General features: G+C 49.3%; 1 pseudogene; it reads right to left on the bottom strand.

The window, feature by feature from the left end:
• Positions 1-826: 826 nt before the first annotated feature.
• On the bottom strand, positions 827-26,091 carry LOC123090127 (kinesin-like protein KIN-7L; annotated as a pseudogene).
• Between the last annotated feature and the right edge of the window lie 1,413 nt (positions 26,092-27,504).

Consider the following 27,504-nt stretch of genomic DNA (forward strand, 5'->3'; position numbering starts at 1 on the left):
GTCTCCCTTTCGTTGCTCCACGTGAACTTTCGCCCATGCAAAAATAGCTCCTTGAGCGCGTTGTTATCCACGAAACGCTTGAATTTCCCCATCATTCTCCGGCCTAAATTGGAATTATTCTTATCCGCCGCATATAGAATAAGGTTAAAGTCTCCAACCACGAGCCAAGGCCCTGGACAGAGCGATCTTCTTTCCGAGAGCTCATTCAGGAAATTGATTTTATGTTCATCCTCTTGCGGCCCATATACTACGGTAAGCCACCAAGGTGTCCCCTCCTTCGGCGAGACAAACCCCGTGATGCAATGAGAGTCATTGACAAAGTTAGTAACCAACACCCACGTGGTGTCCCAAGCAACAAAGATGCCTCCTCTCGTCTCCGACGCCGGTAGATAGGTGAAACCATCATAGTTAGGCCCCATGCATTGCAGGATTACATAGATGTTCACTACCTCTAGCTTGGTTTCTAAAATACATACAATCGCCGCGTTCACCGAGTCAACAAAACCTCTAAGGGCCTTCCTCTTGGCCGGGTTGTTAAGGCCTCTGACGTTCCAACACACCAACTCCATAGCGTTGACGGACATCAGAAAATTGATGACTCCAACACCGTCACCACCCTCGACGCTACTGCGCCATGACTGGCACCTCCATACCTGCCTCCCCTGCTAGATTGAGGGGTATAGCCTTCCATGCCATGTCCATGTCCATGCCATGTACTCCCTCCGTACCAAAATAGTTGTCGCTGGAGTAGCTACTCCAGCGACAACTATTTCGGTACAGAGGGAGTATTATTCACCATTGCAAAGGGAAATATAAATGTACCATCAGATCTTTATTTGATGTTAACTTTTCATCAAGTATTATAATGTGCTCCTTCCAAGCAACTTACGAAAAGTAGAATTTACATGTCCTGCAGCAACGCGCGGAGTATCATCTAGCGACAAATAAAACCAATGCCCTTTTCCTAGGTATACCCACACCGGTTTCCAGATCTTGCTTACACACACTTAATGATAACGACTGAATTAGAAAACCCCGCACACTGCACACACACGACACGCACACTTGTATTACAGGCACCACGAAATCTACAGTAAAGCAGTGTTGCAGAAATGGAAAAACTTCCAAAGCAGCTGAGGCTCTCCTTAGGGCAATGCCACCCGAGAGGCCTTGCAGTTCTCCACGATGACCTTGGACTTGGTGTACAGGGACGTCAGATGACCCTGCCTCTGTGAGAAGGCCTGGCTAAAGAGCCTGATATCCTGCTTGAGCTCCTCCATCTTGTACCTCTCGGTCTCCAGCTCCTTAAGCAGCCCCTCTTTCTCATGATTTGTGTCGTGCTTCGACTTGGCGAGCTCTTGTCGCAAGGATGAGTTTTCCACCTTGAGCAGCTCAAGCTCCTTCTCGAGAGTTGTGCATCTTGCTTTTGAATCCTCGAGCTGTTGCCCATCGGAGCTGCATGCAGTTTCTAGCCTAAGGCATCTCACGTCAATAGGCTCCTCTAATGGCACAACCTGTGCGGACAAGACAAGTATTGGCAGCGACAAAAGTGTTAGTCTGGTGGCCAAATTTAGCAGCTCAATGACAAATTATCATTTGCAATAAAAAAAAACTAGCAATGGCGAATGGAGTTTTTTTTTTTTTGGAAAGCGGCCATTTCTGGCTTTCATTTCATTAAGCAGGAGAGTGTGGGAAACAATGGTTGATCAAGCGATCAAAGGGGTGAAAAGAAGAGGTACACTGCCAGCTTAGCGGGCTCCTAAAGTAGCCCGTGGGACTAATCGCTATCTCTCATGGTACGTCCCCAAAGGGGTGCTCAATGCATTTGGCTACAGCGATCCTCCATTGCTCCATGTCCCGACGACAGGCTTCAGTGACGTTGTTGACACTTGGGGTCTTTCCTCTGAAGGTGCATGCATTGCGCTCGATCCAGATGTGCCAGATGACCAAGGAGAGCATCGACTGGTTCCCTTCTTTGTGCCTGGTGTTGCTCCGCCAACGATCAACTGAACCCGCTCAGCAGTGGATGCTCCACTGCTCCAGCTGTTGTGCCCCAGTGCACTGCACCCAGTCCAGGTAGCCACCGTGTTCCAAACTTGGGTGGCAAATGAGCATTCCCAGAAGAGGTGCGATGAGGTCTCGAGATGGCGCACACAGAGCTGACAGAAGTAGCGATTGTCCCAGCCGCGACGCTGCAGTCTGTCGTTGCACCATAATCTGTCCAAATGCAACAGCCAGAGCAGCATTTTCATCTTGCCCGGAGCCCATGCCTTCCATAGAGACGTCTTGAAGTTCAGTGCTGGGTTCTCCGCAAACTGGACGTCGTAGGCGGAGCGTGCTGAGTACTTGCCGGAGCTGCATGGGGTCCATCTGATCGTGTCCTCCCTTCCTTCATCAGAGTGTGATTCCAGCACTTCTTAATTCTCTGGCCAGCTGCAACACCATGTGGATGATGCTACCAAAGTTACCGTGGCGAAGGTCGAGGATCCATCTGTCCTGGAGCATCGCGTCTCGGACTGATCTGTTCTTGCGGATGGATTGAGCGAAGAGCGCAGGGTATGCCGTGCAGAGCGGCCTGCCGCCGAGCCAGTTGGAGGACCAGAAAGACGCCGTTGCGCCATTGCTGATGGTCACCACCGTGCAGGCCGCGAATAGCGCTTGATCAGCTGCATTGCAAGGGGTGCCCGAGCCAACTCAGGGGCGGCCCGGCTGCGTCCAGGCAAGCCAGAGCCAACGAGGCCGCAGCGCACGACTGAAGGCCGACAAGTCATGGATGCCCAGTCCGCCTGCGCGCTCCGGCCTGGTGACCACTTGCCAAGCCACCTTGCACTTCCCTCTAGTGAGCTCCTCGTCCTGAGCCCAGAAGAATCACCGCCGGACCTTGTCGATGTCCTTGAAAAACTTCTTCGGTGCCCGCAGGACAGGGATGGCGAAAGTAGGCATGGCCGAGAGCACGCATCGCACAAGTACGCGCCTGCCCGCGATGGGCATCAGCCTACCCTTCCAGCCCGCGAGCCGTGCCCGGATTCTATCTAAGATGAACTGCAGGTGGACTAGTTTAAGCTTGCCAATGGTGATCGGGAGACCTAGATATCTAGTGGGTAGAGCCGCCATGGTCCCTCCAAAATTTTGCAGCACGGTGACAAGATCGATTCCATCACAGGCGATCGGAATGGCCTAGGATTTTGCCAGGTTCACCTTGAGGCCCGTGGCCTCGCCGAAGCAGTGAAGAATGCGGAGGAGCTCGTCTATCTGGTGTCGCACCGGGTTGATGAAGATTACAGCGACGTCGGCATAAAGGCTAGTGCGCATGCGCGCGGCCCGCCCAGGGATGGATTGGAGGTGGCCGTCCCTAGTGGCGGCTTCAAGAAGGCGATGTAGAGGGTCGATGTAGAGGATCGCCCTGTCGAAGACCACGTCGATGCAGAATGTTGTCCCCTAGGATTCCATTGAGCAGGCATGACGACATGAGGTTGAGAGGAGAAGGGCCACCCAATCCCTCCATCGCGCCGGGAAGCCCATTTTTTGCAGAAGCTCAAAGATGTATTCCCAGGAAACACTGTCAAACGCTTTCGCTATATCTAGTTTCGGTAACAGAGCTGGGTCTTGCGGCGATGCGGAGCGCGGACGCTGTTTTGGACGAACAAGAAGCTATCATGTATGCATTTGGACCTCTGGAAAGTAGACTGCGCGGGGGAGATTATCATGCTGATGACAGCCGCCAGCCGCATCGAGAGCACCTTGGCAATCAACTTGGCAATGGAGTGAATGAGGCTGATAGGACGAAAATCTCCCATGCAGGTGGCGCCATCCTTTTTTGGCAGCAAGGCGATCATGGCTGAGTTCAGGTCCGAGAACATGCCCCCGGCAAGTCTGTAGAAGTGCTCAAACACCACCATGACGTCGTTTTTGATAGTGCTCCAGCATGTTCTGAAGAAGGCGCCCGGAAAACCATCCGGCCCTGGAGCCATGTCAGCCGGAGAAGCGAGGACCGCAGCCCCGACCTCGGCTTTAGAGAAGGGATTGTCGAGGTCTGCGATCTAGACAGACGACAGCTTGATCGCCTCCCAGTTAATGGAGCAGCCGCGGCTCTGTTTGGTGCCCGGCAGCTTGACAAAATGATCATGAGCGACAGCTGCTTTGTCTGCATGAGCGGTGGCCGTTCCAGACTATGAATGCAGAGAGTGGATGAAGTTCTTTCTTCTGCGGGAGTTGATCTTGGCTTGGAAGAAGGCGATCTTGGCGTCCCCAGCCTTTAGCCAAGTGATCCTTGACGCCTGCCGCTTGCGCGCACGCTCAATCGCAGCAAGGCCAATAATCCTCTGCTTGAGTTGCTTCCGCAGATGGAATTCTGCAGCTGTGAGCAGGCGCTTCTCCTGGGCGATGTCAAACCAGAGCACAATTTCTGTAGCTAGGTGAAACTGAACCTTGGCATCGCTGAATAACGATCTGGCCCAGATCCTGAGATCGTATGCAGTCCGCTTCATCTTCTGCTTGATCCGCGTGATCGGGCAGGCAAGCTCCGTCGGGTGTAGCCAGGCTCGTTGCACTGTCTCCTGGAAGTGGGGGAAGCGTGTCCAAAAGGATTCAAATTTGAATGGAGGTTTGCGCGTTGGTGCAGCCGTGTTTGCCAGTAGGAGAGGACAGTGGTCGAGCATACAGTCGAGGCTGCCATGAGCATGTAGTTGGGGAACAGATTATCCCATTCGAAGTTGCAGAAAACCTTGTCAATGCTGACGAGTGTTGGGTCCTCTTGTTCATTTGACCAGGTGAAACGCCTGTTTTTGCACGTCTTTGGTTGCGTGAGTGCTACACATGTTGAGTAAGAGATTCTTACTTAGAGCATCTCCACTCGCCCCCAGGCCCCTTTTTTATCGTCGGCTTAAAAAAAGGCCCGGTCGCGCCCCCAAGAGCCCAAATTTCGCCGGTTAGGCCCGAAATTGGCGCCGACGGACTCAGGCCGAACATAGCACGTTGGGGGCCGACCGGGGCGTCGGGGGAAAGAAAAATGGCGCCAAAACTTCACGCGCCATATTCCCACCCCATGGGCCCCATCGAGTCAGTGACTAGGCATCATCGTCCTCATCTCATCGCCTCGGCTCCCGCGCGAATTAATGCCAAGGCTGCCGCTGATCAGCCTTCCATTGATCACGGGCGGCGCATTGAAGGCGAGCCGCTGCCCGTCCCGCCCTTTCCCGCCACGCGTCCGCACTGCTGCCGCCCCCTCGGCGCTATAAAAGCCGCCTTCGGCCGCACACTCGCCATGCCACAACCATCTCTCTCTCGCCGCCGACCACCTTCTCTCCTTCGCCGTCCTTGCTCTCGCCCTCTCTCCTTCACTGTCAAGCCCGAGCCCATGGCGGAGAGGTTCCTCGACGACGGAGCGGCGGCCAACGCCTTCGGCCGCCGGCATCTGCACGAGTGGGAGGCATGCGTTCTCCACAAGGCCAACTACCCGGCGCCGCCCGACATGCGCGTGCCGGGCGCTTGGAGGCTCAACGCCGAAGGCGTCCCCGTGCCCCCGCCGCCCTCCGGGCGTCCTTGCCCGAGGAAGCGCAGCAGCAGACGAGGTATGCCGTCGACAACCCCCACTCTGTGGATGGCGTATTTCTAGCGCCACCACGCCGACCAGCTTCAGCACTTTGGCGCCAAGGGGGCACCACAACTGCGACAGCCGCTGTCAGTGGTGGGGCGTCCCCGGGCGCACGCTCCACACCGTCCTCGAGCACATCGAAGGCGGCAACGAGCCGCCGTTGGAGTACCCGGCACCGTCGTTCTCGCGTCGGAGCAGGAGCTCATGGCTGCCGAGGTGCATGGTGGGGTCATCCTCCAGCTCTCGCTCCTTCGGCACGACGCCGCTCCGTTGTCAAGCCCGAGCCCCAGGAGACGCCGGAGCACCGACGCAGCCGCGGCGGCAACCTCGTCATAAACGAGGGTCGCCGCCAACCTTCACCTCCCCGCGGCCATCTTCGCCTGGTCAGGCTGAAGGAGTCGGTGACGCCCGTGGTCATCAAACAAGAACACGTGGAGATGGCTGCCGACCTCGACACCGGCCTGAAATGGTCGTGCGACGACTACGTGTGGGAGGAGATGGAGCGTTAGTGCCGCGCTGGAGGAGATCGCCGAGCGACGCTGGGCCGCGAGGAGGATGGCGTCATCGTCCTCGACAGCGACGACGAGGCGCCGGCGCCGACCAACCCCGTCCGCAGCAGCGATCCAGGGCAGGGCTGCAGCAAGGATGGCGGCATGCAGGACGACGGCGATGACGATGACAGCGGCGACAACTACATCGCCTTCTACAAGCTCCTCAGCATGAACTAGGCTCGGGGCGGCGGCGGTGGCACAATTTTTTGTAAGTTTTTATGTATGTCTTTAAATTTGTACAAATATGAATGAAACCGCCTAAATCTCATCCAAAATCGAGTCATTTTCTATGAATGAGCCCAATTTGCATTTGAAAAACGGTGTCTGGGTGCCAACTTGGGGCGGCGGTTGGGAACCCAAGTGCCCCCATGGCGGAAATATCGCCGGTTAACCCCCAGGAGGCGCTATTTCAGTCCCTTGGGGGGCCGAACGGCTGGAGATGCTCTTATTACTATTCAAACATCAAACAGCCAGTCCAATCAAGTATGTGTGCTAATAGTTCCCTAAAAAAAGTTTTGAAGATTGTCCATGCTACGATGACACTCTCAAGACGCAGATTTTTTATCATTATTTTTTTCTCTAGTGTTACACTTCTTGAAATGCAATGTTATTGCATACACTTAGCATTTGAGGGGGCTGTTGAGGAGTATTATTATTGGTATAGGAGTCCGTATTAGTCTGTATTTCCTTTCTTATACCCCCAAGGCTTGTGTAAAATGCCCTTGGGCTATTCAATATAAAAATGTCGCACATACCTAACATTCTAATCTTACAAGTTTTTAAGCTCCCTAAGGATAGAACCCCATGGCAGCTTTGATGTATTTTAAGCCTTATAATTGTTGGTTATTCCACATCAGTTCCAAAAAATCATATGGATCTTCAAAAATTTACAAGAAAAATGATTTGGCGCAGCAAAGTGCATGTTTGCTTCTAGTCTATAAACACATACCGCCTAAAATACCTGTAGACAAACATGTTTGCAGGATCATCAAAGAAAAATAATTGAAACTGGACTTACCGCTGTCGTATCTTCTGGGGACGGAGGACATTTAAAATCAGATGTCATTTCAAGCATATCAAGATCAGTGATGCATTCTTTATTCAATTGCATCCAGAGATCCTCATCAGCCACAGAACCTAAATTTTCAGGTATTGGGCAGAACTCTGCATCCTTCAAATAGTGTGAGCGGCTAGCAATGAATCCATCCTGTGTCCGCTGAGAATCTGGAGTTTTTAATACGTCTAGCTGCAAAAGGTCAACCAATAGTTGTGAATTTCACCAACATCTGGGCTTGAGTATTAACAAGCAGGTTGAAAGGAAGAATGTGATGTGGTTCCAGAGGACCAGGACGAAGATGTGCAAAAATTGAAAATATGAAACTCGAATTGACTACACATTGAACTAACAAAAGTTTTACGTGTTGCTGCCTCACCAAGCATACCTGGCTAGAATCAGCAAATTGCTCTACTGATATGTCAGTATTGTTGTGGTTCTGTGACATCTTTTGCTCGGCCAACCGGTGCTCTAATATCTCCCTTAACCTCCTTTCGTCTTCAAGTTCCATTGCTAGACGATCACGCTCGAGTTCAGACTGCAAGAGATAATCAGCATAACTTCATATGTTAAAAACAGTTTAACAGTCGTACAATGCGCCATAAGAGGAAGTTCATAATGAATAGGAAACACCTGTTCTACTGGAAATGTTAGTCTTTACATACCTTATGCATGTCATTGCGTTGCTTTAGGATAACCTGCTCCAAGACTTCAGAATGGGAACCCTGAAATTTAAACAAAAAACTTTAAGTAACAGTAATGCACGTCACATACGGAGAGCAACATCAAGCAAGCAAGACAAACCTGCAGCTTTTTGCGAAGTTCCTCTATTTCCAGTTTTTGCCTCTTCAGCAGAGCAGCATCTGTTAGAATCTGATATACCAACATTCATAATTATGTTCTCAGATTATCGCTACTTACAGACAAACTGAGCTCAAACAAATGATACTTATGCTGAAGATGCAAGTACATATAAACACCAGACCATTGTCATAGACATATTCTAGCAATTTGTGCCGAATATTTTTCATGCATAAAGAAATAACAGAACGTGAATGCTGTTGCAGTAAAAACAACGGATCATTAAGGAGTGTCATTAGTAACGTGGTCAAGACAAAGCTTAGCGGGGGGGGGGGGGGTGCCTTGTCCGACAAAAGTGACACAAAGATATATTTTTGAATAGGTCCGGTCACCTTGAAAGGGCGCGACCCAGTCCTATGTTAGGAACGCATCAAAAGGGAGGTTTGGTCGCAGGCCCGAGTCGTTCACGTTTCCTGGGAACCCTCTCCAAACCTCTCCTCGATACATCAGAGCCATCCGTAACTCCTCAGACTCGACACTAGAGCTCCTCGGTCTTTACCTAGGAGATCAAGTGCCCTTCCTTTGAGTTTATTCAAATGAGAGTTAACGGACTACATGGCCATGGGGGGCTTATATAGGTGAGAGTCCTTAGAAATGAGGAAGGTTAACCATGGTGGTGGTAGGTAGGAGGGGTAGGATGGTAAAACTTGGTCCAAGGGTCCATGGTCCATACTCAATAGCCACCATTCCTTCTCTGTTGGAATTGGCCTTTAGCCCATTTATTTTATCCAGTAATTCCTAGGAAAATCCCAGAGGCCCATATGGCCCATCCATGCATGACAAGGGATGTGGAAAGTTTAGTCCCACCATGCTAGTGGAGGGTGTGGGAGACCAACTTATAAAGTGAGTTGTTCCACACACCACTAAGAGCTTGAGAAGAGAGCACATACGCGAGCGCTCCTCCTCCACTGCCTGCCTCGCCACGCCTCACACGCGTGTCGTGTTTTGTGATCGAGCCAATCCGAGCCATGCTAGGACCTTTGAAACGTGTCTGCTCTATCTTAACTTTTTGTTCATCTCCCTAGTGGGTCAGTTCAATGCTTATATAAGAGGTCGCTCCTCTTCCACCAAACAGAATACACAACTCCCTCGCCTCGTTCCAAAACCTTGCGCCTCCTACTGCTGCCTCTTGCGATCCTGTATGGGAGAGAGGCAATCAGGTTTTTGGGGAGCACTCTAGCACGACTGTTGGATCTTCATCGTGGCTGACAACGACAACTTCTTCCCCGACGTCGACCACCTCCTCGGTGACATGAAAAGCTTCGCACCTGCATCTTCTTCCACAGCACCGCACGTCTTCTTCTCTCTTCTGTTAGGGTTTGCGTCCGGTCTACTACTTTTACCTATCGATGTGGATATGATTTTTGTCTGTTATGTACCCAATTGCATGACAATTACATCACTTTGCTACTTGATTCATTATCATCTCTATTATGATTATCATGTTTTATCTACCATCTTTCTAGATTAAACTTAATGGAAATTGCTCAAATATTCAACAGTCCAAAAACCTGATATGTGTAGGCAATTTTCTCTAGTTGCTTTCGATATGACTCTCAAGCCCCCTCCGTTTGAGGATGTGAACTATAAGACGTGGCGTGCGAGTTCTTTTTGTTATGTCATGCTAAGGGCCAGTTCTTTTGGTTGCATGACGCGGCTAGCAAGTTTGAGTTTAATCCTGAAATTCACAATTGTCAAAGGTTCTAAGTGTGTGTCAAGCAAAGAAACCTCGCAAGTCTAATACGACAGCTGAGTCGAGATATTTGGCACCATTAAAACTCACACGTTCATATCTTCGTGAGATCAATGGTGTGTTGACAAAGGGTGGAAAAAGATATTTCATGACTTTGATCGATGACTACTAGATATTGCATGACACATCTGTTGAAAACAAAAGATGAGGCTTCACACTACTTTAAAATCTATAAAGCCGAAGCAAAGAATAAACTTGATCGAAAGATCAAGAGGCTTAGATCGGATCGTGGTGGAGAGTATTTTTTTCAACGAGTTCAATTTATTATGAGAGGAACATAGTATAATCCATGAGAGGACGCCTCCCTACTCGCCCCAATCAAACGGGTTGCCGAACGAAAAAATCCCACTAACTGATTTGGTTAACACCATGTTAGACACAGCGGGATTTTCCAATGAATGGTGGGGGGGGGGGGCTTTGATGACTGCAAGTCATGTCCTAAACAGAGTTCCCACAATGAATAAAGAGATTACCCCATTTGAGGAATGCAAAAGGAAAAGGCTTGAACTCTTTTATTTATGAACTTGAGGTTGCTTGGCAAAAATCAACGTGCCGATTCCCAAGCATCAACTTGGACCAAAGCCGTTGATTGTGTTTTTCTGGGCTATGCTTTCCATAGCATTGGCTACATATTTTTAGTGGTCAAATCTGAGATTCCCTAACATGAATGTTGGTACAATTATGGAGTCGAATGATGCAGGCTTCTTTGAGGATATTTTCCTATAAAAGATATGTGTAGCTCATCTAGTCAGAGGTTAGAGGCAACTCCTAAACGTTTTGTTCCATTGGAACATTCTAAGCGGAAACACACTGAGATTCCTAAGGAGGATGACAATGAAGCTCCTAGAAAGAGCAACAGACAAAGGACCGCAAAGTCATTTGGTGGAGATTTCATTGTGTACCTCATGAATGACACTCCCACTTCTATTTCAAAAGCTTATGCATCTCTTAATGTTGAATACTGAAAAGAAGTTCTATGTAGCGAAAGGGATTCCGTCATGCCTAACGGGACATGGGAGGTCACTGATCGTCCTTATTGGTGTAAACCTGTAGGATGTAATTGGATGCTTAAGAAAAAGTTTAGGCCTGATGGTACAATTGAAAAGTACAAGGCACGACTTATAGCCAAGGGTTAACCAAAAAAGAAGGTGAAGATTTCTTTGATACTTATGAGCATGTGGCCAAATTGACCACCATTCGAGTACTACTCTCATTGGCTGCCTCACACAATCTAATTGTTCATCAAATGGACAAGACAGTTTTCCTAAATGGAGAGTTGGAAGAGGAAATATAAATGGAACAGCCTGATGGTTTGTAGTAGATGGTCATGAAGGAGAGGTGTGTAAGTTGGCGAAATCTCCAAAAAAGAAGGTGAAGATTTCTTTGATACTTATGAGCATGTGGCCAAATTGACGACCATTCGAGTACTACTCTCATTGGCTGCCTCACACAATCTTCTCGTTCATCAAATGGACAAAACAGTTTTCCTAAATGGAGAGTTGGAAGAGGAAATATAAATGGAACAGCCTGATGGTTTGTAGTAGATGGTCATGAAGGAGAGGTGTGTAAGTTGGCGAAATCTTTGTATGGCTTGAAACAAGCACCTAAGCAATGGCACGAGAAGTTTGAAAGACCTTGGTGCAAATGAAGCCGACAAACGTTTGTACTATCGCCATGGTGGGGGCGAGGGAGTTATGTTGTGTTTGTATGTTGATGACATACTTATATTGGGACAAATTTCAAGGTCACTGAGGAAGTGAAATATTTTCTATCTCATAACTTTGAGATGTAAGACCTGGAGTAGCTGATGTTACATTGAACATCAAGCTTTTGAGAGGTGATGATGGTGGGATCACTTTGTTACAGTCCCACTATGTGGAGAAGGTTCTGGGTCTCTTTGGATATTCAGATTGTAAACCTTCTGGAACACCTTAAGATTCAAGTGTGTTGATTCGAAAGAATGAAGGAGAAACAAAGGATCAATTGAGATATTCTCAAATCATCAGCTCGCTTATGTATATAGCTAGCGCTATGAGGCCTGACATCTCGTTTGTTGTGAGCAACCTAAGCCGGTTTGTATCTAACCTGGGAGATGCTCATTGGCATGCTCAACAAAGGATAACGCGCCATCTCAAAGGTACTGTGAGTTATGGACTTCACTTGATGTGGCCGTTAGTGCAAGAGATAATCTTCCGAATGTGTTACAAGTTGGCTCTTTTAGCTTTGAGATTCCACCAACTGAACCGAAGAAAGATGAAGTTAAGCCAACCTTCAGAACTCCATGTGTTGACACATTATGGTAGGAAATATACCAGTCAATTTTGATTCGGTTTGGCAACCTACTGTGAACATAGTGTATCATGTTACATGAGTCAAGTATATTTCTTTTTGTCTAGTATACTAGTGACGTTGTCAAATAGTTTCCTAGGTGATCAAGGTGGCTAGATATTTAATTAGGTAAATCTAGCTTAGTTTGAATAGGAGAGAGAGAGTCCGTACCAACTATGTTTGCTTGTGAGTCGGTTCCGATCGAATGTGGATGCCTATATCTCTACTCCTAAGGGAGCAGTTGGTAGTCTCGCTTCTAGGTTTTTTTTAGTCCCACCTCCCACGGTTTATTTTCGTCCTAAAAAAATCTACGAAATTTCGTAGGTTAACCAGGGACAACTCCCACCTCCCAGATTTTTTTTCGTCCCACCTCCCATGGTTTTTGTTGGTACCTCGTCCCACCTCACACTAAGCCGCCACGAACCGCAGAAACCGCCTACATTAGCCAAATCAACAAATCTCTCTCATTAATGCAATTTTCTTTAGGAAACAAATAATAGATTCTTTCCTACCTTAGCCAAATCAACGGATCTCTCCCATTAACGCAATTTGCTTTAGTAAACAAATAATAGATTCTTTCCTACCTTAGCCAAATCAACGGATCTCTCTCATTAATGCAATTTGCTTTAGGAAACAAATAATAGATTTTCAGGAAACAAATAATCTCTAATCTCTAATCTCTAATCTCTATCTCTAATCTCTATCTCTAATCTCTAATCCCTAATCTCTAATCTCTAATCTCTAATCTCTAATAATAATAATAATCTCTATCTCTACTCCTAATGGACAAGTTGGTTGAATAGTCCGGTTTATTTTCGTCTCACATCCCACCACCATATCTACTCACGTTAATTTTTTTACCCTCACAATAAAAAGTTTCCTAACCTTTCCAAAGTTTCCTAACTAGACACGTTATAAACGGGCAGGAACTGATAGCACGTTACCAATCAATAAAATTTAGTTTCATGACAATCAATTCCAAATCCTAATTTTCCTAATATGTCGATCTTTCTCAAATCCTAATAAGCCCTCTTCCTCTTTCCTTTTTCACCGCTCCACCTAGAAAAAAAGACCCATCAATCACGCAGCCCCTCCCTGCCTCTCCCCAACTCCCCAAGCGACATCCTCTCTCCCCTCCCTGCCGTCCTCCAAGACGCCCTCGTCGGCGCACTCTTCATCGGAGCGCCGTCCGCTGGAAGCCGGAGTCGGGAAGGAGAGCAGCCACCAGCGGGGGAGACCACAAGGGGAGGTGTTGGTTCTTTCTCCGATTGATGCATCCGCTTGTGGGGGCATTGCTGGTGGGGGGCGAGGAGCGATGTTGGTGGCCGTGCTGGGGCCCGGCGGCGTGGGCGGGCGCGCTGGAACTGGTTGTGTCGATGGCGTCGTTACCGCCGGAGACCACATTCGTGTGGGCGCTGGCCAGCACCGGGTGCGTGGCCAGGTAGGTGCGCGTGCCTCTCGACGGTCTGCTCGACCCGGCCGGGTCGGCGGCTGTACGGCTTCGATGTGCTGCGCACTGCAAAGGGCTTCCGTCACTCGATGAGGTCATCCAGCGGTAAGGGGAAAACCCCCCTTCGATCCCAACACTACCCCACCACAACAATCCATTGCTAAATTTTCTATGACTGTTTGGTTAAATTTGCAGGTCGGACAAGCTCGTTGGCCACATTGGGTAGCTGCCGCCCTCTGCTGAGATTGTTCACACCATGGATGAGATCTCCAACACTGTAAGTTACTCTTCTTTGGTTACGTTTTATTTAATCTGTGTAGTTTGATGTGGGTTGGCTGATGATTGGCTAGGTTTGCTCGGTCATTGATTCGGCGGAGCTGTGCAGGGACACGCACTCAGATAGGTGATTGGATGACGTCTGCTTGCTTCTTGTGTAATAATTTGGAAGCTCTGCAGCAAAGTGTTTTCAGTTTTCTTTTACTGAATATAAATATGTATGTGAACTAGGGAGTTTATGGAGGAAGCAGATAAGGCATCAATGATGAATTATGAGCATCTTCAAGTAAGGTCTATAACATAAATGGCATCTGTGAAAAGGGAGAGAGCAGAGTGAAATGACCAAACCAGAACGGTAACATTCATTTTCTGTGATTTTCTGCAGTACCTGAACACATATACTACTTTATAAAACGCGGTACTAAACGCTGAGAGTGAAGGTGCCCTGCCTACCAGAGGAATATGGGAAGGCAGCAAATAACTTGCGTATCGACTTTGAGAAAGGAGGGATTCATCTTCGTAACAGTTGCCATAGTGATAGTTATATTCTGTTGTGATTGTTAGCTTTGAATTTGAATTAGAAAGATAATGCTCTACCATTGCAGATAAACTCAAGCATCTTAATCAGCTGAACCTTGCAATTGTGCATCTGGGCAGAAAGTAGGTATTGGGCAGGCCGTTGCGAAGCTTAGTACTATTTTCACTGTCGAACTTGCATATATTGAAGTCAGTTGTAGTTCCAGTTTGGAATTTAGTACCATGCATATCAGCATATTAAGAGAAGCCTGATTGGTTCCATTGATTTGCTATAGAACGTTTTATTAGACATGAAGGTGCCTGGCCTTTCTTTTATAAAAATAGGGTAAGACCTACTTTGAAGAAAAATTGCTTGTTATGTTTACGAGTGGAGCGAGAAAACAATTGCTAATCTCCTTTCATATACTCATTTTTGTAGCTCAGTTGTCCATCTACAGATATTGGTGGTCATGCCTTGCCCCTCACTTCCCTCCAAGCTTGTCGCCCTCGCCCCCCTCTTTGAGGCAGCCTTGTTAGACCAAAAGAAGCAATACTTTCATTGATAGACTAAACGACTCATGGCATGTGGACTAATGGACATGTCTTTTAATCCAAGGCATGGAGAACTCGGTACATGTCGAGGAAGAGGAACATAATGCCGGAGGAAGGCAATAACAAGTATCATCTCAAGGAGTTCTTGATGGAGACGATTGGCCAGATCTTACTTGTAGCTTTTTTTGTGGGAAAGTCTTTGACTCCACATTGTTGGGCTAAGTTATGTTCGCACTCCGTTTTGGATTAAATCAATTGAACCTACTGGAAAAAAAATCCTTTGGGAGTGTGACATTAGCAGGCGCGACAAGAACGATGATGGGATGCTCACTGGAGATGAGGTCAAAAAGATGAATACGCCAATGATGCATAGATATATGTATGAATTGTACATGTACACACAAAACATACTGTGACAAGTATCTCATGCCAAGCTTTAGTTTCGGTAAGAGGTTTTGTTGCCCGTAGCAACGCATGGCCATTTAACTAGGTGTAATCCAAAATAAATAAATTAAAAGCCCGTAGCAACGCACGGGCGTTCTACTAGTATGCCTATATAAAAGGCTAGCGGCCGATCTAAGTCAGATTGGTTTGATCGTGACTTCAATAAAATTACAAAAGCGTCCCTTGTCGGGAGACACCAAATATTGTCTTCGTTGCTAATCCATGGAGATTTTGTTGCAGTTGCGCGTGGAGTCGATCTAATCTACTCGATGCAAGTTTTTGATTTTACATTCTTGCATCTTTGCTAGATCGGAATTTCTTATTGTTGCTGCTAGTACCATGAAAGATTGGACAGCGACTCGCGCAATTTATCATCTCGCTATTTTGTGCCTCATCATCACTATCGGGTACCCAAGGGTACTGGAGGGATATAACGATGCAAATTGGATATATGATCCTGGTGACCTTAAAGCCACAAGTGGTTATGTGTTTACACTTGGTGGTGGTGTTGTTTCCTAGAAGTCTTGCAAGCAGACCATCTTAACAAGACACAACCACGATTGAAGCAGAGTGGCTTCCTGAGCTTTTGATGGACTTGTCGGTAGTTGAAAAAACAATACCGGCTATCCTATTGAAGTGTGATAATCCAACAGTGATCATCAAGGTAAAGAGTTCTAAGGATAATAAGAAGTCATCAAGACATGTGAGGAGACTGAAATCTATCAGATTTAAGGGAAACTCTAGAGTTGTAGCATTGGACTATATAAACACATCGAAGAATCTGGCTGATCCCTTCACAAAGGGTTTATCATGAAATGTGATAGACAATGCATCAAGGGAGATGGGATTGAGACCCACTACATAAGTTACCCATGGTGATAACCCATTCTATGACCCATGGTGATAACCCATTCTATGTGATCAGAGATCACGTTAATTAGAATTGGCAAGACTATTGGGTAATTGAAAGGAGAATGTTTAATTTGTAAAGATCCACTCCGTTATGATGCAATTCCCTCCTAATCTATAAGGTAGGTTGATATTTATCTTAATGTGTTTTGAGTGGCTTGGGTAGGCAAAGATGTTGTCCTACAGAACATCTTGAAGGGACAGACCTATATGAGTTAAGACTGTTAAACTTGCACTCTGTAGTAAACTCATGAAAAGGTCCCCGGAGTATGAAATATACGCTCCCTACCTGCGAGAAAGCTTTTCAGCGGTCCAGTATCGGTCAAGGCTTTACGTAAAACTTTTTGCACAAAACTTGCAGCTCAATGTCCACTGTCCAAGTTGTGAATGGGTGCAGTGTGGAGTTCTAGGTGGAAGTTCAACTTAACTGTTTCCAACTAAATACTGGTATATAAACAATGGTTTGGAACCATAGGCAAATTCTATGTGCCTCTGTGATCTGGTGGGATCTGGAGGGGGATTGTTGGAATTATTGGGCTTTAGCCCATTTATTTTATCCAATAATTCCTCGGAAAATCCCATAGGCCCATATGACCCATTCATGCATGACAAGGGGTGTGGAAAGTTTAGTTCCACCACGCAAGTGAAGGGTCTGGGTACCAACTTATAAGGTGAGTTGTTCCACACACCACTAAGAGCTTGAGAATAGAGCACATACATGCGCGCTCCGCCCGCCGCGCCATGCCTCACCTCACACGCGATCGTGTTTCGTGATCAAGCCGAGCCGCACTAGGATCTATGGAACACGTGCTTGTTGCCTTAATTTTTGCCATGCAAGAAAAGGTTGAAACTTTTTGCCTCCAGTGGGAGACGAATCTCAACAGCCGCACGGACTGTTTCTCTTCCTCTCCCTAGTGGATCAATTTGGGGCTTATATAAGAGGTCGCTCTTCTTCCACCAAACAGAATACACAAGTCCCTCACCTCGTCCAGAACCTTGTGCCACCTACTGCTTTTCCATCTCACTTCTCCGCGTGCACCGAGACGTGAGACAGCAGGCCTCTGAAGCCCTGCCTCTTGCAATCCTGTATGGGAGAGAGGCAATTAGGTTTTTGGTGAGCGCTCTAGCGCGACTGCTGGATCTTCCTCCATCGTGGCTAACAACGATGACTTCTTTTCCTACATTGACCACCTCCTCAGCGAAATGACGAACAACACACCTACATCTTCTTCCACCACACCGTATGTCTTCTTCTCTCTTTTGTTAGGGTTTGCGTCCGTTTTACGTCTTTTATCTATCAGTGTGGATATGATGTCCGTCTGTTATGTACCCAATTGCATGACTACTTACATCACTTTGCTACTTGTTTCGATTATCATCTCTATGATGGTTATCATGTTTTATCTATCATCTTTCTGGATTAAACTTAATGGAAAATTGCTCAAATATTCACAACACTCATCACTCCGTTAGGAAAGCAACTTAACTTTATTGAACGCCCAAGGGGCATATATATATTACACATGACTTGAAGTGCAAGGAAACTACATAGACTAATAAGGACTCCTAGACCAATACTAATACTCCTTAACACCCCCCCCCCCCCCCAAATGCAAAGCGTATGCAATAGCATTGCATTTGAAGAAGTGTAATACTAAAAAATTGATAATCCAAACCCGTGCCTTGAGAGTGTCGTCGTAGCATGAAGAGTCTTTAAAACATGTCGAGTCGCCAAAGGGGATAACGAAGAGATGGCACATCAGAGGTAGACACCGCATCGATAGAAGATACAAGAGAAGTATCAAGAGAAGATGGGTTGTCAAAAGATGATGGCACATCAAGAGTTTAAAGCATTGCTTAAAGAATCATGGCTCATGAAAACCAACGGCGAAAGAAGTTCGACGGCAAGAGAATGGGCTTAGATCAACAATGCAAAGAGAGGCCACAGAAATCCTATAGAGAGGACAATGACCAGAAGAAGGCTGACGGACAAAAGTTTGGTGGACTCGCATGACATGAAAAACACAAAGTATCAACGGATTTGGTGGACACAGCGGAAGACATAGAAAACTAGAAAGCACATACCAGACTGATGTAATGGCAGCCGAAGAAAAGTTATGGTGCCGTGCAGATGAGTTGCTGACAAGGAGCGGCATGAAGAGCGCGCAACAGATGCTAAGAGATACTCGTACACGCAACACCTTAGCAAGCAAGCAGCATGTAGCAGCTAACAACGGGAGGCAAGTGCATGCAGGTGGGAGCGGCTGGAACGATCAGGTGGGCAAGCCGCAGGCGCGTGGGCAGAGGAGCAGAGATCCGGGACGCGAGGCCAGCCGAGGACCCTGGAGCGAGCGGGCAGACGATCCTGCAGCAGCGGATGCGGGCAGCCGCTCCTGATCCAGCGGACGCATGCACCTGCAGCGGCCTGGAGGTTCTAGGCGACAGTGGATCGAGGCGAAGCGGCAGAGGATATCGATTGGGTCAGAGGCCACCCAGCGTGGTGGTGGACGTTAGCCAGCGCCGGTGGCAAAGAGGAAGGCAACAACGACCGGCAAGGAAAACAACGGCGCCGTAAGATTGGATCGGGAGGACGAGTTGCGGCACCGGAAAAAAAATAAACTAAGCTCTAATACTTCCTCCGTCTAGGTGTGTAAGTCATCTTACGAAAACCAAATAATCTCAAAATACTAAGGCATGGTGCATTAACTTCTACCTCGTTTCTTGTTTCTTCACATATCAACCAAGAAGAGACAAGGGGTGTGCATGCTTTAATGACTTGAGACTACCAAACACGACATGCAGTGGTTAGTTCATTGCATGCAATGCTATTAATTAGCAACTAAACATTAGTGTCTCTCGTTTTCCTCTCCTTCTTGGTCACGGTGCACAACCTAAGATGACTTACTCACCTAGACGAAGGGAGTACCATGTTAGGAAAGCAACTTAACTTTATTAAACGCCCAAGGGGCATATATATATTACACATGACTTGAGGTGCAAGGAAACTAAACATAGACTAATAAGGACTCCTAGACCAATACTAATACTCCTTAACACACTCCACCGTAATGGGCATCGGCTACTTGGGCCGTTGGGCCTCTTCTAGAGTTGGGCACTTGGGCTTGGGCTCCTTTGCTGATTGCCTTCTGTGTTGACTTTATCTTTTAATTTCCTTTTCCCCTTTGACTTGTTGACCATGACAATTTGTTTGGATTTTTGTTGACTCCCTTAGACCTTGTTTACTGCCTTGGACCGCCTTGGACTTTTCGTTGACCACCTCAGACTTTCATTGGCGTCCATGCAGTATTAGGTGGGTCCTCTGGGTATGATTATTTATTCCCAGTTTCCCACAACAGTAAATACAACAGAATAAGATAAACACATAGTTTCAGATGCACAATTTCATATTTCTGCTTCCAAAATTAATGTGTCAGAGGTACTAACATCTGAAACTAAAACTCATTTGTTGCAATATAAAAGTTTCAATACTCACCTCATTTACTTGAGCACAATTGCTGACACATTTTGCTCTACTTGCAAATTGAAGAGTTCCTCTAGTTTCCTCAATATGAACCTGTAGTTAATTTTTTAGAAGATGTGATAGCAATGGTGGTAAGTGCATGAGGGTTTAAAACCATATAATTTACTTGGATGTAACAATGTAAACATAACACACCTCTTCAGGTGCAGCCGTGCAAATGATTGATGTCTTTGCATTGCCTCCAAGTGCAAACTGGAGGATGCGAGTCAACTTACTATCACGATAAGGGATGTGCCCTCTGCATCAAAATAATTAACCACTTTAGTGCGTCAACCAATCCTGGATCTTAGGAAACTTTTCACATAATTCAATAAGTAGGCCCAAGGAGTTCGCAGTAGATTTTTCTTCCCTTGCATATGGTAACCTTTTTATTAGGGATGAGCCCATGATTTTATAGGTTAAGACTACAACATCTGTGGTGCCATAATCATTGGGCCTACCAAATTAGCCAAATAGAGAATAACAGGGTGATTCCATGATTGAATAAAATAAAATAATTTGGTTGTAGACTCAGATATTTCTTTCGCTCGAGTAAGTGCCTTTCTTTTCATTTGGTATATTACCATGACTTGGAACACTTGAAAGGATGAAAAGGGAAGCTCAAATAACTTCTGGGTGCCATATTCTTGCATAATAGATTAGCTATTATAACCTAGTGATAGGATAAATGGTGATAAAGTATGAATGAAACCCATGTTTAATTTTCCATTAAAATTGGTGCTTTTTTTAGAAAAGGAGGATGACCCCCGGCCTCTGCATCTGGGCGATGCATACGGCCACTTTATTATTCTCACAAGACCTTACAAAATCAATACAACAGTAAGACTAAAGCCGCCGTCTAAGCAACAAACTGTCGCTACACCTATCCAGTTGATGAAGGGGCGCAGATAGCCTGGGCCTAATACCAAACAGACATCGCAGCCAAACCTAACATCTAAGACCTGAGACCCCAACCTAGCCACTTGCTGGGTCTGGGGCACACACTGGTCCGGCGTGCTCTCAGAGGCCGCCGCCGCCAACTGCCACCGCTCCATCTTCAGAACTGTACTGATGCATCAATCTTGCTCGGTCCAGCTATCGTCGACACCACCACGGCGCCCAACGGCACCTCCTCCCTGCGCGCAAACAGCTGAACACGTCGCGGTCGCCACTGATACACCTCAGCGCCATGCTGCCAAGTATCACCAGCCGACACAGCTACCTCTCGAGGCGGTCTCTCAGAGGCGGTCTCCTGAAGCTACCTCTCGAGGTCCCTCGCGGGGCGGATATGTCTAGGCTTGCCAAGCTCCGCCTCGCGCTGCACGTGGGTGACGCGAGCAACAACGAGCAGAGCCAGGAGGGCGCTAGCGGGCGCGGATAAGGATGTTTTCCTCTTTCGTGCTAAGGGAGCAAGGACAACACGTCGGTTCCCAAAGCAATCCCCAGAGGTTGCCATTTTGGTGCAAGAAGACCAGGACAGCGGGCGCGCCAGGACGGAGTTCATTGTCGAGCCCACCAGCGCGTCATGGACAACATCTTTTGCAGGCGAAGACCACCTTTAGTCAGGATAAGTTGTACTCTTGTTCCCCTTCAAATTTGGCTGTTGTGGCAACCCTTCCCGCCTAATATTTTCGGGGGAAGAGGACCGGGGCCAGTATAAAGATAGGCTAGACGCCGCCGTAGGAGAGGGGTCGAACCCTTGGGATCCAAAGCCTCCGGAGAAAGTTCATCCTCTTTGTACTCTCATACTCATCCTCCCCCGTGAGGCAATCCACACAAAGCGGGAGTAGGGTCTTACACCGCAAGGTGGCCCGAACCTGGGTAAATTGCCGTGTCGTGTCCTTTCCCCTCGCTCGAGCACGCCGGAGCATCGCCATGAGGCAGTGGGCAGCTAGCTGGAGCTTAGTGGAGTTCTGTGAGCACACCCCAGAGTTCGAACCTTTTCTTGGGTCCCGGAAGACCTGATTCCGACATTTGGCGCGCCGGCTAGGGGTGTGCCGAAGTTCCTTCTCTTCGCTCCGTTCCCGCTCCATCATCCCCATGGCCGACGCTCATCGTGTTCGTGCAGCATGTCGCTCAGACGAAGCCTGTGGACCGTGGCAGCCGCCGCCACTCCACCTCGGTCGTGGCCAACGCCGCCACCGACCCTGCCGCTCACGAGCAGCAGGACTCCTCCCTGCCCTCCATGCAGCACGACGGCCGCACTGCTACGCCTTTGCTCACCCTGGCTACGACACATCCTCCCACGCTCGCTGCGGGCCGGCGAACACGCAAGCCGCGCTGCTCATGGCGCGCGAGCTGCTTCGCTACCGCCCTGCCAACGAAGGCTACGACGCCTAGCTAGGAAATTAAATTTCGTGCTCTTTCCCACCCAATTGGATTCACCTTCAAATTCTTCCGGAGCGTTGAGATATTGACGAAACAATCTGACATTGCAGTAGAATCCGAGCCAAACTACAAGTCCAAAGGTGTTGCATCACCTCCACTTGGGCTCATGGGCCTTGTACGACCTAGGGTTAGTTTTAGGCTGCCTTGGGACGTCCTCCCACCCCTTGGCCGCCACCCCTTGCTCCTATATAAGTAGATCAATCTAGTAGCTTTTTGCTTGGGTTTTGTTTAGATTAAAGTTCACCATAGCTGCAACTTCGCGTACTTCGTTTGTGTTCAACGACCAGACCAAGACGTCACAGAACCCCACTTTCATCAATAAAGCTTTCCTCTTATATTCGCAATATCCAGATTGCAATCTCGGTTTCTTGCTTGTTCTTCGTTTGCTCGCAGGAAATAGACCCTCGTGGTCAGGTTGATCGTGCTCCGGCGTGGTCAATAACCCTCGGAAGTTGGTTTAGCGATTGCCAAGGTGCGATGTCTCGCACATTCATAGTCGGATCGTCAAAGTCTACTCCTGCAAAAAACGATAATCACCTTCTCATCGGAAGACGGGAACCTTTGCCTCTATCATGCCGGCCCATTGTTCGGCAGGATTTCATTGCCGTCTTCCGACAACTATACGGGTTGAGAGGGCGCGGATTCAGCTGCCTCGACCAGGCGCTCCTCATGCTGCTCCCGAAGCGCGTGGATGCCAGGGCCCTCAGCGACTACAGGCCCATAAGCCTCATTCACCTTGTCGCCAAGATCTTTGCCAAGGTCCTCTCGCTCCGCCTCGCGCGCAAGCTAAACACCCTTGCCAGCACCAGCCAGAGTGTGTTCATTCCGGGACGAAGCCTGCACGACAACTTTGTCCTTGTAAGGCAGTCCGCGCGCCTACCGCATCAACTAGGCACGCCACGTGTACTGCTAAAGTTAGACCTGACTCGCGCATTTGACGCGATCAGCTGGCCATTCCTCTTCAATGTCCTGCGCCAATATGGTTTTGGTGCCAGATTCCTGGGTTGGCTAGCGATCTTGCTCTCGTCGACCAGCACCAAGGTGATCATGAACGGCGAGTCGGGCCCGCCCATTTGGCACCGTCAAGGACTATGGCAAGGTGACCCCATGTCACCCCAGCTCTTTGTTCTCGCAGTGGACACGCTAGGCCATCTGCTCCGTCACGCCACCGAGCTGGGCATCATGCAGCAGCTACACTCTTGGCGTTCGATCCCTTCCGTCCCGCTGTACGCGGATGATGTGGTCATGTTCTGCCACACCACGCCGAGCGACATATCCGCTGCCAGGAGCGTCCTGCAGCTCTTTGGGCACGCCTCAGTCCTTCACGTCAACTTTTCGAAGAGCTCCACCACCCTGATTCGAGGCGACGCGGTGGGTACCGCGCCGGCCCTCGACCTGCTGGGTTGCCCCGTTGTAGAGATGTTGATCACCTACCTAGGCATCCCGCTCACGTTGCGGCGGACCACTGGTGCCCAGCTTCAGCCCGTCGTTGACAAGGCCGCTGGCATGCTTCCCTGCTGGAAGGCGCATCTCATGAACAAGGTTGGCCGCCTCGCGTTTGTCAAGGCAGTCCTGACGGCGATCCCTATCCATCAACTGCTCGTGCTGCCCTCCCCCCAAAGAAGACCCTGAGGGCACTTGAGAAGATTCAGAGAGGCTTCCTCTGGGCTGGGCGCGTAGAGGCTAACGGTGGCGATTGCCACGTCAACTGGCAGCGCGTCTCCAGGCCGATCTCTCTTGGCGGTCTCGACGTACGCAATCTAGCGCGCACAGGCCTTGCGCTCCGCACACGGTGGCTATGGTTCAGCCGCACAGACCAAGGCAGGGCCTGGGCTGGTCTGGACATACAGTTCAGCAACGAGGAGCGTGCGTTCTTCTTCGCCTCTATCACCATCTCGGTTGGGAATGGAACGCGGGCCCTTTTCTGGGAGGATCGGTGGATCGATGGGTGCTCCGTCCGCGGGATCGTGCCCTGTCTGTACACGTGCATCCCCAAACGCCGCCGTAAGCTCCGAACCATGGCGGACGGCCTCCTCGCCAATCGGTGGGCGCAAGACATCCAAGGCTCCGTGGGAATCCATGAAATCGGGCAGTACCTGCAGCTATGGCATAGGATTGAGCACACTACTCTCTCCGCCGAGCCGGACCGCCTAACCTGGAAGTGGGGCGCGAACGGCATCTACTCCGCCAGATCAGCCTAACTTGCCACATTCCACGGCTCCATCTCGTGCGACGCATGGAAGCTCACCTGGAAGTGTTGGGCGCCCCCGCGTGTCAGGTTCTTCCACTGGCTTGCACATCTGCGTTGAGTTGGCTTAGGGTCCCATGCCCCCCACCTCCTCACGAGCCATCGCTCAACAATTGGTGGCAATCCACAAGGCTCGCCCCCAAGCCCATGCACAAAGGCCTCGCATCCGCGGTCCTGCTCGTCCCTTGCAATGACTACGTTTTCAACCAAGGCCGCCCTTCGGTTGCTGAACTGCTCGCGAAGATCAAGGAGGAGGCCGCCCTTTGGGCCGCCGCTGGCGCGTTAGGACTTAGAGCTATCATCCCGCAAACTTGGGATGTCCATTGACTACCGTCCAGAGTTCTAACCGCCTCCTAGGAGGCTTGTAACCATACCCCCCCCCCCACCCCACCCCCCTCAATGCAATGAAACGCAAGCTACTTTGCGTTTTCTCGAAAAACATAAGTTATGATGAAGGGTTAAGATTGGCTCACTAAAACAATTCCCTCCTAACTCCCACCCCCTCCCGGCTTCCCCTGCTAATAAAACCGTGGGAGTTGGAATCTCAAGTCTCATGCCTATTCCTTTAAAAATTCCCAATCCCCCTAACCAAACAATAGATTTGAAATCTCGTACCCCTTTAATTCTCATTCCTTGATTCCCCGGGAAGAAATAGGTGGGAATTGGCTTCCTCAACTCCCATTCCCCTTCCCACTTAAACTCCCATTCCCTCTAATCAAACAGTGGACTTTTAATCTCCTCACCCCTCAACTCCCATTCCCCATCTCTAATTCCCCCGAACCAAACGCATTGTAATTACTCCCAACCAAACACGCTGTAAGGACTCGACCAAATGAAAATCTTGTGCCCAAGTGGCTTGCCTCGGAAGTCAGAACACCTGATAAGGTACGGTCACCTTTGTGAATTTTTTCTACTAAAGCCTACTCCACCTCATGTACTTGTAGCCCAACCGGTCTTGGTGTTTGAGTGTTTTTCCATGATGTCAACATACATAGTAAGGTTGGAATTCAGACAACTGGAGCTCAAAAATGAAATTGATCTCGTCGAGTAAGCAATTACCTCGGCCGCCGTGTCAAAGATGTCGCGAACAGCGAGCGGGATGATCCCAGGGTCGGCACCGGAGCCGTTCACGGTAAACGTCTTGCCACTGCTGGTCTGGCCTTAGGCGAAGGCAGTGCCGTTGAAGCCATCTACGGCAGCACGGATGAGGGAGCGGACGAGCAGGCCGTAGATCCGCGCGTTGGTCACAGACTCGTTGAACACGTGGTCTTCGTGTGGGCAAAGAACCGACCAGCAAAAAAGAAGAGCGCGCGCGAGTTAGAAATGGAGGGACAGAAGGTGGGAGGAGAGTGAGATAGAGGAAGGATCCTGGTACCGAAGACGAAGGAGGTGCCGGGGACGGGGACGGCGCGGTGGAGGAGGGAGATTCCGGAGTCGTCGATGCGCCACTCGCGGTTCCCGACAGCGCCGCCGCCCGAGAAGGATGACGAGTCGGCGTCGGCGTCGACCGAAGGCTTGGGCGGGCGGAAGCGGACGGCGACGGAGATCTTCTCCATGAGCGGATGGACGGCGAGTCGGCCACTGCAATGGTTGGGGCAGAGAAGAGCGGATTTGAAATTTCGGCCTGAGGAGAGTTGTTTTCTTTCTTTTGAAATGAAAATGCGGCCTCAGGAGAAGTTCGTATGAGCTGAAGTAGATGGGACCACACGTCCTTTTACCGAAAAAGGCTTCCGTCCCGCTTTATAAATAAACCAAACTGCAGAGCACACATATAAGGACTAGTCCACACACACTTAAATCTCACAAATAAGTACAAAGGTTCTGCTGAGGGCACAGCTCAACAAGCCCAGGCAAAGAAAAAAGAAAACCGCCGGAGAGCGGAACAGGCGCCTAGTCCGGTTCCGGCGGGGGCGGCGGGGGTGGCGGCGACAGACGGACGGCCATCGAGCGAAGGTCGGCGATGAAGGCGGAGATGGCGTTACGGTCCTGAGGACGACTAAGCGGCCGCCAAAGCTGCAAGAAACCAGAGAGTTTGAAGATAGCGTCAGTAGCTTGTCGAAGATGAGTGCGCTAGATCACAAGCTTATTGCGGATCGTCCAGAGGGTCCAAGCAATGACCCCGATCTCAAGCCACCTAATGTGGCGAGACGTCAAGGGGGAGTTCTGAAGTTCGGCAAATAAGTCTGGAAAGTTGGTGGGGTACCGATTTCCACCGACCGCTTCGCGAAAGCAGCTCCAAACGAATTGAGCGGACACGCAGGAGAAGAAGATGTGATTCGAGTCTTCTGGGACACCGCAGAGCGGGCAGAGGCCAGAGCCCGGGCCATTTCGCTTGCGAACCTCGAGCCCGGACGGGGCCCGACCACGAATCCATTGCCACATGAAGATCCGAATCTTCAGAGGTAGGCGGATGGACCACACCGTCGTAAGGGGGAGAGGGGCGGAGGAAGGGCGATGGCCAGATAGAGAGGCTTGGTGGAGAACTGGCCAGAAGGCTCCAAGCGCCAACGCACCTGGTCGGGACCACCGTCCACCATCGGTTCATGGAGGACCACACAGTCCAGTAACTCACACCAAGCGGCGGACTCCGGGGGCCCAAATGGCCTCCGGAAGGCGAAGCGCCCTAAGTCAATAAGGGCCCTCTCGACAGAGATCACAGGATCGACGGAGATGGGGAAGAGGCCGGGAAAGCGCGCCGCGAAGGGGGCGTCTCCGGCCCAAAGATCAAACCAGAACAAAGTCGATGCTCCGGAGCCGATCGAGATGGAAGTCCTGATGCGGAAAACCGGAAGGAGCTGGACGACCGACTGCCAGAACTGGGAGCCGCCAGATCTCTGGCAAAAGGCGAGGGGCTGTCCGCGCAGGCATTTGTTCCGGATGATGTCGAGCCAGAGTCCATCGTGACCTTGAGAGATGCGCCAAAGCCAACGGGATAGGAGGGCGATATTCATGCGCTTAGAGCACATGATGCCAAGGCCTCCTTGATCCCTGGGCTTGCAAATGTTCGGCCAACTGGCCATATGGTACTTTTGCTTATTGTTGTCGCCAGCCCAGTAGAAGC

Source organism: Triticum aestivum, chromosome 4B (genome assembly GCF_018294505.1).
Source record: "Triticum aestivum cultivar Chinese Spring chromosome 4B, IWGSC CS RefSeq v2.1, whole genome shotgun sequence".
NCBI lineage: Eukaryota > Viridiplantae > Streptophyta > Magnoliopsida > Poales > Poaceae > Triticum > Triticum aestivum.